Source organism: Ambystoma mexicanum, chromosome 4q (assembly GCF_040938575.1).
Source record: "Ambystoma mexicanum isolate Mex_15411 chromosome 4q, UKY_AmexF1_1, whole genome shotgun sequence".
NCBI lineage: Eukaryota > Metazoa > Chordata > Amphibia > Caudata > Ambystomatidae > Ambystoma > Ambystoma mexicanum.
The window spans coordinates 887,573,178-887,589,426 of record NC_090928.1 but is presented as its reverse complement, the minus strand read 5'-3'; the positions used below and the strand labels follow the sequence as shown (position 1 = coordinate 887,589,426).

Below are 16,249 nucleotides of genomic sequence, written 5' to 3'. Positions count from 1 at the left end.
CCTGCATAATCGAAACAAACAGCAGTAAATAAATATATAGGCTGAAATTGACAAATGTGTGTTCTTTTCACATGTGACTCAGAAGTTGAAGACAATGGCTATTCATTAGCGCTTCAGACGAAGATAGTGGTGTGCTCACACTCCCTCAACTGTTCCAGGACAGTGAGAAGGCTACAAGATCAACTACAGACAGAAGACTTTGGCTTATTGCCAACCTATGTGGAATGATGGATTAACAGGGAGTAATTGGATGCAATTCAAAGCACCTAGGTTTTCTTTTCACATACATGCTGCTAGGCTGAAGGTCCAAGTTTGGGATAGTATGCCAACCAATAAACAGTGGTTCGAACAGGCAACCTGCTATACAATGTTGCATAGACCAATCTGCTGCCATTTTGTTCACTATAATCAGTACTATACGTATTTAGAGGTAGTTCAAGGCATGTCCTACAGCTAAGGGGCAGCCAATGATGTATATATATATATATATATATATATATATATATATATATATATATATATATATATATATATATATATATGAATTAATACATTTTCCCCTAACCAATCCCTTCCTTTGATAGGTTTTATGATTTGCCACGTAGGATAACGTCATATATGATGCATATTGGGGTATAAGACCTATATGTCATCAAGTTACTGTGTGAGTGAGCACGCATCAGTCCGATGCCCGTCAGTCCTCCCTGCTTTATTAAATAAGAATAAAGTAGTACTTTGCCATATTCCTTGAGTCTGTCCGGTTATTTGGTCCGAGATCTTTATTTGTAAATCCACCTAGCACAAGAGATGCTTGAAGGTGCTAGAGCACACACATACAACCCAAACCTAACATCCCATGTTTCTAATGTCTTCTAAAGTAAACGTTTTAAACAATATCACTGTAGAAATTATGTGAACTCCAACTCCCATAAAACCTCAAGTACTGAGACGAGGAAGATGAGTGAGGAGTTAATACAGATTAAATGCAACTCATATCTGAATGTGCAGACTATTGTTTTGAAAGATCATGAGTGTGCGGGACATTTAAAGATGCGGTCTGCACCCAGACTGCAGAGAGAGCAGGAGAAGGAAGCTGTATAGGAACAGACCTTACCGGAGGAGAACGTGAAAGCAGACAACTCCAGAAGGCAGCTCACAATTACCAGAGCTACTTACCGGCGTGGCATGGGACCAGGAGAGATGCTGAATGCAGGCACAGCTAGAGGACGGTCAGAACAACGGCAGCAGCAGCAAAGCTACTGTGGACGATGTTGTGCTGAAAGGCAGCAGTCTTTTGTCCCGGTCATGGAGAGAAGCCGGCGGGTGAGCCGGAAGCTCAAGGGAGAGCCGAAAAAGGGTTTGTAGAGCAACAGAGGCTGTCCCAAAGAGGAAGCTTGATTGCGATGATGTGCCACGGGTTGGGAACGCTACGAAACACCTGTGAGTCCGCTCAAAGCAATTAGGGACACCAGTTTACCGACAGGCAATTAAGCCAACAAAACAGATAAGGATATTTCAATTCAGAACAAAATGAAGTACAGAAGCAGAACTTGAACAAGTTCCCATATATGGGATTTCAGTATGGTGAAAATTGGACCAAGTCATACCTAAAGCAAATAGAAACACAGTGAAGTAATACAACTGTGTTGTGTTAAAAGACATAGAATCAGAGAAGAAGTCCTGATGAAAGGAACACATCAGGCAGTGAACATTTCAGGGAGAAGATACCTGGCACGGGAGTATACCAGGGGATCTGCATGACACAAAAAGAGGATTCCTGGCAGGAGAGTATACTAGATAATCCACCCAAAGTATATAAGGACATTAAAACTGAAGATGAAATCATCTGGATCCAAAGACTTCTCCTTGGAGAAAACTGCTTTTGTTGGATTTATTTGTTTTGATCATGAACACTTTTTGCAAAGGAAAGTTGAAGATATTTCCTTGCACACTTAGTTGATAATTTCTAGTATGAGGGTCAGATTACTATGTTTTGGACACAAGGACAGTTTATAAGTTTTGATAATGTGGTCTTTAGTTGTAGGGAAACTCTCTTTAGGATAGGGACATAGAGGTCTTCATCCAAACATTTCTGTTTTAATAAAGATGCCTGATGCTGAAAATATTTCAACTTTATGTTTGCCTCTCTTTTCTGACCTCTCATAATACAGGACAATCAAAAGTCAGTAATTCTGTCATAGACAATACAGTAATTAAGAGAAGGTGAAAACTGAATTCTAAAAAGCCATTTTAGAGATATTTCATAAAAATATACAAGCAGTGCTACCTGTTGCATCTAGATGTTTGGTGGTTACCTTGATATGTTTAGGTCATTCATATTTAAATAGAGATAATACAAAATAGGTACTCACTTATACACTCTATCTAAGGTTGTTTTATTGTTCTGCTATATGTTTCTCTTGATGTGAGTTGTCTTATATATTGAACGCAGGAGACAAGAAACAAGAGATTGAACTGGAAGTATTTGGTATCACCCCAAAATATCATGGCCGAAAATCTTGTGGCCGAACATGCTGAAATGCGCATTTCACTGCAATTTATATGTAGGGGAGTGGGTTAGGGTAAAACAATACAGTTGGGGCAGTACAGCAGTGCTGCACAGGGTCTCCCACCGCATTTAACTGTGTTGAAATGCACAAAAAAAACAAAAAATAAATAAGGAAAAGTAAACAAATCAGTATTTTGGGGCACAGGAATTCTTCAAAAATATCCCATAGATACGAGTATTAAAATGCCTAGTATTGGGAAGCTGAGAGGAAAGTTATTAACAGGTTGGGATGATATTTTGGCTACTTGAGAATGTAAATATTTCTGCTGTGATCCTGTTGCGACCAAGAAGTGTCCCTCCATAAAAGAAATCCAAAAAGGGATATTTGTATTATTATGAAAAATTCATATAATGATTAAACATTAATAACTTTATGAAAAACAATGCCCCACATTAATTCACCTATCTAGTGTGTGTGTGTGGGCCAGGCATTACAGAAATCCATGTTTTATCAATGTGTTATGTTGTTACAAAAATAATGAAATAAAAACTGATTTAGAATTCAATATTACTCCAAGCAAATCTGCTTCCACCTTTTTCACATTCAGACATACGAACATTCAATGGAGATTGAGTGGGGTGTTAAGTTCGGAGTGTTGACTGTTACATAAGCCAATGGAAGAACTTGACCAATCAAAAAGAGACACATAATCCTGGAAAAGCATTGGAATATGAGTGATTATAAAAAGCAGGAAAGGGGGGCGTGGCTAGCCAAGGACACCGAAGGATGTCTCCTTGGTGAGCTCTGGGACTCCTTCCCTGTCCCGATGCCCTAAAACCCCCCAAAATACGCTCCATACCCAGGAATGCGGCTCTGTGGGTTCCCGTGAACGTCAAGAACACCCGGTGCGGCGTGCGACCTCGGGGACTCCCCTGTCAGGGAGATATTAGCCAATGTTTCAAGGGCCTGGCGGCGCTCAAAATGGCGGGCGCAATGTGCGGCGCAGCTCGGGGGCTTGTTAGCCCGCCCCCGGAGTAGTGAACAGCCGTTTCGGGCTTAGACTGCGGCGCTCCAACAGGCTGGACACGTAGAGCCCCGCGGGAGGGCATGGTAGCCTGGAGACAGGTGTTGGTGAGCTGGGTGTCTCTGCCCTTCCCCCTCCGCCGGCTTGGCTGGGGCTGCTGCGACGGAGGAGTGAGGCGGTGCGGGAGTCCATCTGGCGGTGTGCCCTGAGGTGGTGAGCGGCACGTCCCGCTGTGTGTTTGCCAGCGGAGGCGATGGGGGGTGCGGCGCTCCGGGTGATTGCCTTCCGGAGGAAGAGGCGGGCCGCCTGCCGGGTCCGCATACGGCGTGTTGGCTGTTCTCCCCTCGTCCTGGCTGGGGATCTGTGCGCGAGGATGAGGGGCCGCGAGGAGGCCCGCTAACTGCAGTGCCCTGAGGAGGCGGGTGGAACGGCCCAGAGCGCATACACTGGAGGAGAAGCAAGGCGTGTGGCGCTCTGTGGTCTGCCCTACACTGGAGCCTTGGCAGTCAGAGGAGCGGCGAAGGAGGTAGAGGTGAGTGGGTGTACTGCAACGGAGGAAGCCCTGGCCTCATATGCTGCGGGGCAGGGAAGCGGTAGCACCCATACTGTCTGCTCTATGGTGGGGCTAGAGTGAGGGGAGCCCCGAGACATACATAAATCCTCCTCTTGGATCAGCGGGATTGGGGTGGAGACAGCCTGAGGAGGGGGTGTTGTCTTACCCTGAACATCCTGAAAGGGATGCCTTGTGCTGGTCGGGCCCCTCTCTTTCCCCCCTGTTATAACGCCCGGTGGCCTATAAAGAGGACGTGACTGGAGGCCTATAGGATGAAGAGGACACAATTCTGGGGAATAGTGCTCGGCCACGCCAGCGTGGAGAAGTGGAGTATAAGAGTGCGCTTTGAGGATCCCGAACAGCTGCAATAATAGGCATCACGACGTGGGAACCATCACGGTAGCGGCTGCTTACCTCTCTTATCAATAAGGTCGGCGCAGACCCTGGGCGACTCTGTTTTACATCGGTGGTAGAATGTCAAAGCAGGCGGGTAAGCCCAAAGGTTCGGGATCTGGAGATATTAAATCCATGATGCAGTCTGCGGAGGCTTCGAAGCGCAATCAATTACAGTCGCAGGCTCAGATTCACTCTCCCCCCTCGGGGACTTTGGAGGATGGCGATGATCCACCGATTCGCAGGTGGGATTTATTAGCGATGTTAAAGGAGTTGAAGAAGGATATTAAGGATAGCGCCACTGACCTAGCCAAGTCAATTGCTGACCTCAATAAGGGAATAGTGGCGGTTGAGAGGAGGGTTGACGAGATGGAGACAACAGTAGCTGAACACGGTCATGAGCATGAAGAGCTAGCACAAAGGGTCCGGATCCTTGAATAGCAAATGGAGCGGGTCCAGAACAGACAGGAGAATGCCAAAAATAGATCCAGGCGGAATAATATACGCATCCGGGGATTCCAAATTCTGTTCCCGATGGAGACCTGCACCAATATGTGACGGAGCTGTTCCGCCACATCCTTGGCCCGGATGCTGAGAGGGACATTGTCCTGGATCGGACTCAGAGGGTCTATTCTTCGCTCCAGCTAAAGAAAAACTTGATCCCGGATGTTCTAACCCGAGTGCACATGTTTCAGCTGAAAGAGCTCATCATGCGAGCCGCACGGGAGAAAGAACCTTTGAGTTTCCGCTCTATGCCCATTCTTCTGTTTTAGGACCTTTCCCAAGCCACCCTGAGCAAGCGAAAATGGCTGCGGGTTGTCACGGATTGGCTACGGACGAGGAAGGTTTGCTATCATTAGGTGTTTCCAACTGGTCTGCGCTTTGAGTGGAAGGGACAAAGATTTACGATCACAAAAGAGGAGGAGATGAACAAGCTTATGGGAGAGACGGTAGACAACAAGGGCAAGGACCAGGCAGGCTCCCCGCAAAGGAATGAGGGCAGAGAAGATCCTTTAGCAAAGGAACAATGGAAATCAGTGCGCTCTCGCCAAAGAAGTCACAGGAAGGATCCTAGGGCCGGGGACCCGGTCCGAATGCGGAGGGCGATGCTGCCCCGCAGATTGGCTGGAACATTTTATATTGAGTACTGGAAGAGCCGTGTGTTGGTTCTGATTCTACACGTTTTCTGGGTATTGGAGATGAGAGCAATGGTTGTATTGCCCTGTGGGAAAAAGGGGGGGGGTGGGACCGGGGAGGAGACCAGACCCTACGTTTCCCGGGGGGTGATACACCCGGTGATATTTCGAGGTACAATTATGGGGACTGGGTTTGTTGAAGTTCAAGGTGTTAAATTATGTTGGGGTGTTGAGGGGGGATGGTTGAGTATCTTTTTGTGGTGGAATTTCTATATGAGAGGATTGCAACGCCTAGGAGAATGCCCCAACTGGAGAATATTGCATTGGGCGTGTTGTTATAATATATTAATGGCTGAACTAACTTTTGTCACTTTAAATGTTCAGGGGCTCAATTCCCTGGTTAAAAGGAAATCGATTTTGACTAGACTTAGGGACATGCAAGCCCCGGTTGTTTGGCTACAAGAGACACATTTGCTATCGGAGGATGAACACAGGTTGCGGAGTAGAGCATTCCTGGTGCAATTTCTTGCCTCTAGTGGTACAAAAAGAAGGGGCGTGGGCATCCTCTTGGCTAAAGGGACCCAATTTGAGAAACAGTTTGTAAGAAGGGATCCAGAGGGCCGTTATTTGATACTAGGGGGATTATTGATAGGCCAACAGGTCACGCTGGTTGCGTTTTATGCCCCCAATGAGAGGCAAGATCGCTTTTTATTAGAGTTGTTACCGAAGATTACAAAGGCGGGAGTGGGACAGATCATGATTGGGAGTGATTTTAACGGGGTAATGGACGTGACACTGGACAAAACTCTTCATGCCACCTCCAATGATTCGGTGTTTAGGCAGGCCTTAGCCAAATTCCTTAGGGACTTACACTTAATAGAAACGTGGCGATTCTTTCACCCCCTAGAGAGAATGTACACCCACTACTCGGCAATACACAGAGGGCATTCTAGAATCGACATGGTTTTGATTTCGGATTCTCTGGTTCCGCAGGTCACGGGCCTGGAGATTGGGGTGCGGTGCCTCTCAGATCATGCCCCAGTTTCCCTGAGGATGGAGCCTCTTACCCCGCAGCCGCGAACTCGTAGGCCTTGGCATCTAAATGAGGTGATCTTAAAAGATATAGCCCTAAGAACAGATATAGAAGGAGTCCTGAGGGACTACTTTCAAAACAATGTCACACGGGAGGTGAACTGGGCCACAATTTGGGATGCAAGTAAAGCTGTGGTACGAGGCGAGTTTATAGCGCATACAGTGGGGTATGGTAAGAGAAAAGAGGATGCGAGGCGGGAGCTGGAGGCCAAGATTAGGGAAGCAGAGGTGGAGTACAAGAACAAAGGCTCACAAAGAACCTGGAGGGATTTGAAAAAGGCCAGAGCCGCTCTAGAAACGTTACTTGCTGACGATTGTGCACAACTCCTTTTACGGAGTAAGCAATCTTACTATATACATGGGGACAAGGCCAACCGCTTTCTAGCGGCTAAATTGAGGCGGCGGAAAACCCAGAATCATTGTACAACTCAGAAACCGGGATGGGAACTTGGTGAGGGGGGAGAAGGAATTGGAAGGGGTTATGCTTTCCTACTATATTAACATCCTAAAGGGAGAGAACATTGAAAAGGAAGCACAGATGGCCTTCTTGGATCGGGTGACTCTACTACAACTTAGTGAGGCAGACAGACTAATGTTGGAAAACCCCATATCAATGGAAGAAGTGGGGAAGGCAATAGGGGCATTAAAGGGTCATAAGTCCCCAGGCCCGGACGGGCTCAGTAACGCGTACTATAAACCTTCAAAACGATCTTGGTAGGCCCTCTGACGAATTTGTTTAATTTTATCAAGGACTCTGGGCGAATCTCAGGAGATATGGGCTCGGCCACTACAGTCCTCCTGCTGAAGCCGGACAGGGACCCCTTGGATTGCTCCAGTTATCGCCCCATCTCACTATTGAATGGGGATACAAAAGTCTACTCCACTGTCATGGCCCGTAGGTTAGCAAGAATCCTCCCCAAAATAATACACCCGGACCAGGCGGGCTTTATAAAAGGGCGGCGTACATATGACAATATATGCAGGGCCGTGGATACGATAGAGTGGGGGCGGAGGACTGGGCAGAGGTTCTCGGGGTTGGCATTGGATGCCTCTAAGGCTTTTGACAGCTTGCACTGGGGATATCTGCAACTTGTCCTCGAGAAGTTTGGGTGCGACCGGCATTTATACGCATTGTGAAGGCCATCTTTGTGTACCCGTCGACACGGCTGATGATCAATGGACGACTCACAGACAACATTCCTATCTGTAGGGGCACGAGGCAGGGTTGCCCATTGTCTCCACTGATCTCTGCCATAGCCATGGAGCCGCTGGCACAAAGAATCCGGGCTGACCAGGGTATCCTGGGGGTGGAGGTTGGGACGGATGGCCCCCAGAAGGTGGCCCTCTATGCCGATGATATCCTTCTTTTCAGGAAAGACATGACAAATTCCCTCCCGAGCTCTATAGAGTTGCTGGATAAATTTGCCGAAGTTTCAGGGTTTCACATTAACTACTCTAAATCTAAGGCACTTAATATTACAGAGGCTGCTGAACAGGCGTCAGAGTGGGAGATCCGTTATCCCTTGAAATGGGAACGGAAAGCTGTAAAATACTTAGGTGTCCATTTAACCCCCCCTTACAATAGGTTATATGGGGCTAATATCCCGGGCCTTTTGAACTCCTTGTTGCAAGACCTTAAACGATGGGATTTGCAGGAACTCTCGTGGCTGGCACGTATAGCGGCGGTCAAGATGAACCTGCTTCTGAGGTTTTTATACGTGACCGGTGCCCTGCCGTTACGTATACCAAATCCAGCCATTAAAAAATTGCAGGGAGAGGTGATGTCTTTCATTTGGAAGGGGAAGAAGCCGAGGGTTCCCAAGAAAGTCCTATTTAGACCGCCAGTTCTGGGGGGTCTGAGTGTTCCAGAATTCCGCAGGTATTTATGGGCAGCACAGGTGGCCCCCATGTTACAATGGCCCCCTATGGACAGTCAAAATATGTGGGTGATCCTGGAGAAAGCAGCCTCAAGGATGCCTCTGGAACTCTTGGGCTTCCTCGCAAGTCGACATAGAGAGAAAGGAGGCGCATTATTGGAATCTTCCAAGGCCACCTTGTGGTATTGGGATAAAGCACTAAGGGGGAACAAGGTGGGGGTGAGGGGAGGCCTGCTTACCCCGGTAGCTCATAACCCAGATTTTACGCCAGGTCTGCAGAAACGTTTCTGGAAGCAGTGGGGAGGGAAGGAACAGGCTCTGGTATTGGGAGATCTGTATTTGGAGGGTGAGCCGCTAACCTTTGAAGGTTGTAAAGCTAAATTCTAGATACCAGAGTCGGAACGCTTCCACTACGTCCTCTCCGACACTAGATTACTAATGGGAAGGTACGAGAGAGAGCTGGGAGGGCTCCCACAGGGCTGGAGCTCACGGTGCAAGAGGGAAAGAACGAGAAAGGGGTGTCCAGACTATATAGGTTGATGGGGGGAGCGGACCCAGAGGAGATCGTTCCATACATGCAAAAATGGGCTGAGGACGTGGGTGGATCTATCTCGGGGGAGTCATGAGGCCGCATATGGCATCGCGCAGCCAAGGGTTCCAAATGTACATCGATTAAAGAGGGGGCATACAAGCTTTGCCTTCGTTGGTACATGACACCACACCGACTGCACTCCATTAATGCAGATTATTCCATCCTCTGTTGGAGGGGCTGTGGGCAACCCGGGAACTTAATCCATATGTGGTGGAAGTGCCCGGTGGTGGAGATCTACTGGAAGGAAGTCCTAAGTCATATAAAGGATATAACTGAGATACGATTGCCATTTGACCCTGTGGTCGTCCTGTTGGGCGATGCAGTGGAGGGGAGCTATGCTAACTCTGGATACAGGGCTGGCCTCATCACTCACATGCTGAGCGCAGCAAGAATCACCATAGCGCAGGCATGGAAGAATAAACACGGGCCTGTGGTGGCCGCATGGTGGGTTAGATTTTGGGGGGTGATGGCCATGGAGAAAGTGACAGCAATTGCCGAAGGCTCCTATTTGAAATACATCACTACCTGGGCACCGCTACACAAATTCATGGACGACAGGGATCAAATGTACTTTAAACCCAGGTTGCTTCGCAATGTCTATATCCTGTAACCGGGGATGCCTGAGTAGCAAGAAGGTTTGGGGTTGGAGGGGGTTCTTCTAGGTGGTTGGTAGTTGATTGTAGATGCTCTATTCCACACAAATGTTAGCGTATTATTGAAGCGGGAGCGGGGGGATGTTTAGGGAAGGAACGAGGGAGTTGTATTGTTGTATTAGTTAAATCTCAGCAACAGATTACATCCCTGATGGGGATATTTGGCGAAAAGGATGCGGGTGACACCATTATTTGATACTTCTTTTGTTATATGATCATTTGTAATTCGCTCTGCTGAAAATAAATACAGCTGAAAAAAAATGTTTTTTAAAAAGCAGGAACACACAGGTAATAGGGATCCGATTCTGGAATCAAATGCTTCACAGAAGGGATACCACCTGGAGGAGTGCTGAATCTGGACATTATCTGGACAACTGGGCTTTACTCATGAGGAGAGTATTACCTGGAGCAGATTTGCTTTCCAAGAGGGAGGGGATGCTTTCTGGGAGTTCTTTGGGAAACTCTCGAAGGTCCATTCTATCTCAACACCTTCAAGAATATTTCAAAGTGAGTATGATAATTACCCAACGGTAATGAAATAAAACATTGAGAATTATTGCTCAGCTATGTCCCTGAGGTGCAGGGGAATTTGGAAAGTGATTTACATTAGAGTGTCACAGGAGGGTGTTGCCTGTGGAGAAGAGCAAGCAGTAGCAGTCTTTATACAGTTGTCATCTACAAGGAGGAATCTCATTTGTAAAGCCTGCACCCGGACGCAGAGCATCGCCGAGTGCGGGAGGAGTGTTTTGTCTGTGTTTCCTGGGCTTCCGGTAAGGCAGAGGAGAAAGTGAGCATGGAGGCGGAGACAGGGCTCCAGAAGGGAGCCTCCCAGCATACTAGATGGCAAGTGCCGTTGCAGCTCCTCATTAAACTCTTAGATGGAGGACGCCACCAAATCTCCAAGCTAGGAGCTTCAGTGTACAGGTGGTACTCTGCACGCAAGTCCCCGTACTTCCACCCCGAATACAGAAGCATGTGCTCCAAAACCAATGGAACAGATGCTAACATGTGGCAAAGCAGCATGCAGCAATGTGGCAGGCCACGTAGAACAATGAAATCGGGGTTGCCCAGGTCCGCTTGCACCAAGACTGTACATCCCTGGATTCCAAGGATGGGGGCAGACCTATAGCCTCCATATTTTTGCCAGGTAGTGGGAAGAAATCGACACCCGCCCCCCATCAGGTCCTCATCCTCTATGGAAGGTTAACGATTCTTTGCGGCAAAACTCATGCCCCGCCAAACTAATGGTGAAGGCAGGCGAGAAGACGCAGCTCCTCTGGGGATCAAGACGGCTGACCCTGGGAAAGGGGGGGGCGGATGCCAACCTGTTGCCCAGCTTTACCAGCGCAACAGAACAAAACTCTTCCATGGGTGGGTGCCCTCTGCTGTACACACAGACCAAAAGGTCTCACACTGAAGTACACAGAAGCCTGGCTTCAAACTCAACATAAGCTGAAAGCTGCTCTGGGCTCACGCTTGTAACAAGTACTGGTGCTATTAACAGCTATGTGCAAGACCTAAATCAGGACTCCCACCGTATTAAAGGCCCAATAGCCTCAGCATGTACGAATCAAGATCCACCCAGGGATGTAATGAAGAATGTCAAAATTGCTATGATCCATACGGTACCGGCACCCCATCATTGAGGTTGAACAAGCCCACTGATCAAGCTTGGCGGCTCGCCTAACATGCAACATTGCAGACTTATCTCTGCAAATAAGTGGGAAAAAACCCTCCAGTTCAACCGACATTGTAGGCTCGAATGATGGGGCCGACCATACTCATACACAGAGACCGCTGGAGAATCCTGCCAAGAGAAGAAGGATTAACGATAAAGAGTCGGCCCAGTCTCCACTTGTTGAGGGGTGAGACAAAGTCCCTGAAGATGGCCCTCATTCAAATCAAATAAGTGGCCATGGGTCCGAAGATCAGCATGGAGTAAGGGTGCCGGCTCGTCCCTCTCCTCCTCGGATACTAGTTCCTCTGAATTGTAGAAGTAAGACAGTCCACGCTGCCCCCAAAGAACTCTTCCCCTACAGGGAAGGGGTCCACCTAAAGCTCAGAGACAAAGGTCCCCAGTGAACACAGAAGTGGTGCTCATGTCGCTCTTACGATTTCTCTGTCTCCCTTCCTAAAGGTTTATGAAAATATCAATGATAATGTCATTTCATGGATCAATCAACTTTGACGGCAGTGATTGACACCATCAAAGGCAGATGGGATAGAGAACGAGACGCTGAAATATACATTTGGAATGACCTCCTAAACCTCCCCAAAGAGGTTTGAGAGGAAAAAAAGACCTCCATTGGGCCTAATAAAAGAGACTATAAAAGGATTGATGCAGCCTATGGAAGGGAACCCTAACTTTGCGTTACGGGAGTTATTGGTTGCAAATAAAGACTGTTGCACGATTGCATGTCGGACTGAGCCTAATTCAGAGGTGACCACTGAGAATGCCATAAAAACACCTTTGGCCCCTATCCATTGAGTGGAATGATCTTGTGTAGGAGCGTGAGGAACAGGATCAACACAGGCCCAGAGGAGCTTCCATTGATTCAGAAATGTTAAGGAAAACCCTGGAGATGAATGTCAATGGTGACCCACAGGCGACCCTAGACGACCAGAGCCCGATAGAAGTGGACGTTACGGGAGACAGACCAGAACCCCAAGAGGTGTTAGCAGCATCAAGGGTTGCCCCTGTCCCCAAGGTCAGATTTAAACCCCAGCAAGTACAAAACGTTATGATCTTTGGATCCAAAAAGAAACGTGGCTCTTCATTATGTCTGGCAAAGGCTAAGCAGACAACCAAAAAAACAAAATCAATATTACTCAAGAACATTGATGCAGAACTTAAGATTTTAATTACCGGAGCCTACCATCAAATATGCAAAAACACCAAAGACAAATGAAAAAATGTAACATCTTGCAATTTACAGAAGGAAGAACTTTTCGAGGACCCTGAGTCAAACAGCTTCTAACAAGCACTTTTGGATGTTTTGGTCTATGACAAGGATGAGCCTGGTGAGGACGAGGAGAGGGAGCTTGGCCTCTTGAACGAGTTGCTCGCCTCCCCATCGACTGAGCCAGACGGTCCTTCGTTATTACCCAGTATTCAGATATCATATAGCATAAGGATCAACCATTGCCAAACCCCCCAGTTCAAGACCTTAGCTGCTGAAAAAAGAGCACCGATTGACAAGACACATCAATGTCATCAAAATGAAAAAAGGCAAATTACAGGGTCAAAATGTTAGGCAGTTAATCAGACCGAAGGAGCTAACCAAGCAGCTTCTAGTCTTCTAACGAGCAAATGCTCGTACTGTAGAGAGCAGGGTGAACTAAATCATGGCATCGGCTCACATCGTGCTCCTCCAATGAAAAAATAATGCTGTACGTACTGCTCTGGCAAATTCGTTGATATTTGAACAATTCTGAGCATTTAGGATGGTTTATTACTAAACCGTAACAACATCTTCTGACTATTTCATCACATCCCGAAATCAACTGCTATAGACTCAATGGATATAACATAACTGTGGTAGAGTTCTGTGATGAAAATAAGCTGGATCAAGTCTGCTTGCATAGTCCCTCGACCTTGGTGCATAATCAGCTACTAGAGGCAGCAACAGCCCTAAAGTTTTTGGGCTTTGACATCACGGAGAGTAAAAGTAGGATCTCTGACCCGAAGAGAGTGGACGTCTCATAAGAGAGGCCCTAACTTGGTGTTGCACACTGAACCAAGGGTTCTGGAGAAGCAGAGGCGATTGCCGATTCTGGGCCAGGATAGTCTTGATTGAAGAGCCCGAGTTGTACCTTAACCCATACCTCCTCACTCGAGGGAACTCTTATCATATACCCCTCTGCGGCAGACTAGAGAACCCGCCAGAGGAGCAAATCACACAAAAGAGCGGGGAGAACACACCGCCAATTAACCAGGCTGCAAGAAAAGACAAAATGATTAGTACACAAAGTGTTAACCTCCTAAATTGGAATGGAATTTCACCTGCCTGAGCACTGAATATTTGGATGCGAAGTGTGGCCAAAAACGCCTCCCCTCAAGGACATAGAAGACAGTGGTGAGAATTACTCATTGTCTGGGATGTTGAAGAAGACTATAAAAACAATGAGAGACTCTTCCTTACCGGATACAGATTTTAGCTGAAGTGGGAGGTGAGGAAACAAAGAACAAAATCCAAACAATGACTGGGATAAAATAATAAACAGGAATGTTAGTAAGGGAGGCTATGCCAGATCAGCACGAGGGCCACACTAGAGCCGGGTTGGTGCACAAGGTGTACCTGCCAACACGTCCTGGATGTGCACAGTATCCTTATCAAATGGAGTCTTTTCAGGGACTGAGGATGCTGGACACTGAGTGTCCAAGTAAGTGTTCTCGATGAGAAGGAGGTAGGCACAAGGCGATGAATCAGAGTATGTAGACGGTGAGTATCATTAAAGGATGGAATTGCAGTATGAGTAGCCCAGCTAGTGACCGAAATCGGAATTCCGGAATGCAAAGTAACACCGGAAATACAGGTAGAGGCAAACCGTGTGTCGAGTGAGGACTCCGGAATGACTTCAAGAGCCGAACAATGCAGGCAGAGGAAGCTTGTGTAGCGAGCCTAAGTCGGCAAACAACAAAGTAACCAAAGTACTGGGGCCAGAAACAGTCATAAATCAGGAAGTACAGTGAAAGCCGAGACCAGAGGCCAGGTGTTACGTAATACAAGTCGTGTCCAAAACAGGAATTCGAACAGGAGCCGAAAACAAGAGGTGGAAAGCAGTCCGCAACACGTGCGCAGGATCGGTACCAGGGCTGGAATTCTCAGAGTAACCAGAAGGACCAGAGGCATGGACAATCGTATAACAAGCCAAGTCAAAGGTAAGGAGTTTCAAATGGAAAGTATCGGAATACTGGTAACAGGAAGTTTCTACAATCAGAAGGAACAAGCTTCTGTTCAGTTATGCATTTAAAGCGTTGCTGTAGGCGGGACCGGTGGCAGCAGTCAGCTGACCTTGCTCCCGTGATGGGGTTGCCACCGTTGTCAAGGCAACAGTTCTCCGCCGTGTCACCATAGATGCTGCCCGCTTCCAGGGCAGCTTCCAACAACGGAAAAAAAGGAGCAGCAACATGCTGTTTCCGAAAGGTGACGATTCTCGTTTTGTGCGGCCGAAGAGGCTGAATAAAGGGAGATGTAACACTTGGTCCCTCAAAAACATCCATGAGAGGGGGATTAACATGCCCCAGTTTTATCAAGAGCATCATAAAGTGGCATCACAAAAGCTATTCCGGACTTCAATACTCTTAAAGTAACCTTTAGTGCAATGAATGGTGTGAGATGCACCTTTTGGGAATCCCCGAACATTGGGGGCAAGGAAGACATGGTTGAATCCTAGGATTGGTTATCTAAAGCCTTGACAACCAGGGCCACTAATTAATGTCAGGTTTAAGGGCCCAAAGAAGGGGCTTTCTCCATTTGTTTCATGGGGAAGAATGTAAAGGGGATATCATTGACATCTTCTGTATGCAAGAGACTAGGTTGAGGGAAAAGCCGCTGGTTGGCGGTTATTCGTTGTATCTGGACATAGCAAAAAAGGCATAAAAGGAGGACCTATGTCCGGCTTGTTGGCACTGTTAAGAAACGGTATAGGGCTAAATGTTTAAGAAGTGCTTGAGACCAACCCGTATATACAGGCACTGCTGATGGAAGTAGGAAACCAAGGAATTGAGAGGTGCGAATGGTTGGGACTATTACATTTGTACTAGAATCCTGCACCTAGTGAGTCCACGGAGTTTGTTGATCATGTACACAACTTGATTGATAATTGGAATGCCACATTAACCAACTTAAAGATTATTATTTGTGGGGACCCGAATATAGATTGTTTAAAATTTAAGTGAAAGGATATCACAGGCCTGCAAATCCCCACTAACGCTAGCACGGCGGTAGTTTCGACGCAAGCCCTGAGGACATAAACATACATATGTTATGTTACTTGCCATTTATATAGCGCTCTATATATCATTGGTATGACCTCAAAGCGCTGGTAGGTTGAACACACTCTGGAAATGCAGTTCAGGTTAGTCAAGATAGATGATGTTTTAGGGTGTGTGGGTGCACCGGTTATGTGTGCAGCTGGTGTAGTTGTTGCATGGTAGCTGCATCGTAGTGTTATGTGTGGTGTTGAAGATAGTAGTTGTACGTACTTGCAGTCTGGAGGTTGGACATCCAGACTGGGTTTGGCTGCGTTAGGCCTGAAGGACGCTTATGTGAGCAGCTAGTTGACCACAAAAGTGATGGGAGGAAGGTTTCGAATTAATCTAAACCACTGGCAATTGCTCTGGGCCAACCTTCCACACCACCGTTTTTTAGCCTGTCCGCGCCATTGCAAAAGGGGACCAGCCATGTGCAAATCAG

General features: G+C 47.2%; 1 protein-coding gene across 2 annotated transcripts in view; it reads right to left on the bottom strand.

Moving 5' to 3' along the window:
• Positions 1 to 16,249, bottom strand: part of PREPL (prolyl endopeptidase like) — a 915,395-nt gene that overhangs the window by 891,602 nt on the left and 7,544 nt on the right. The window lies entirely within an intron of this gene.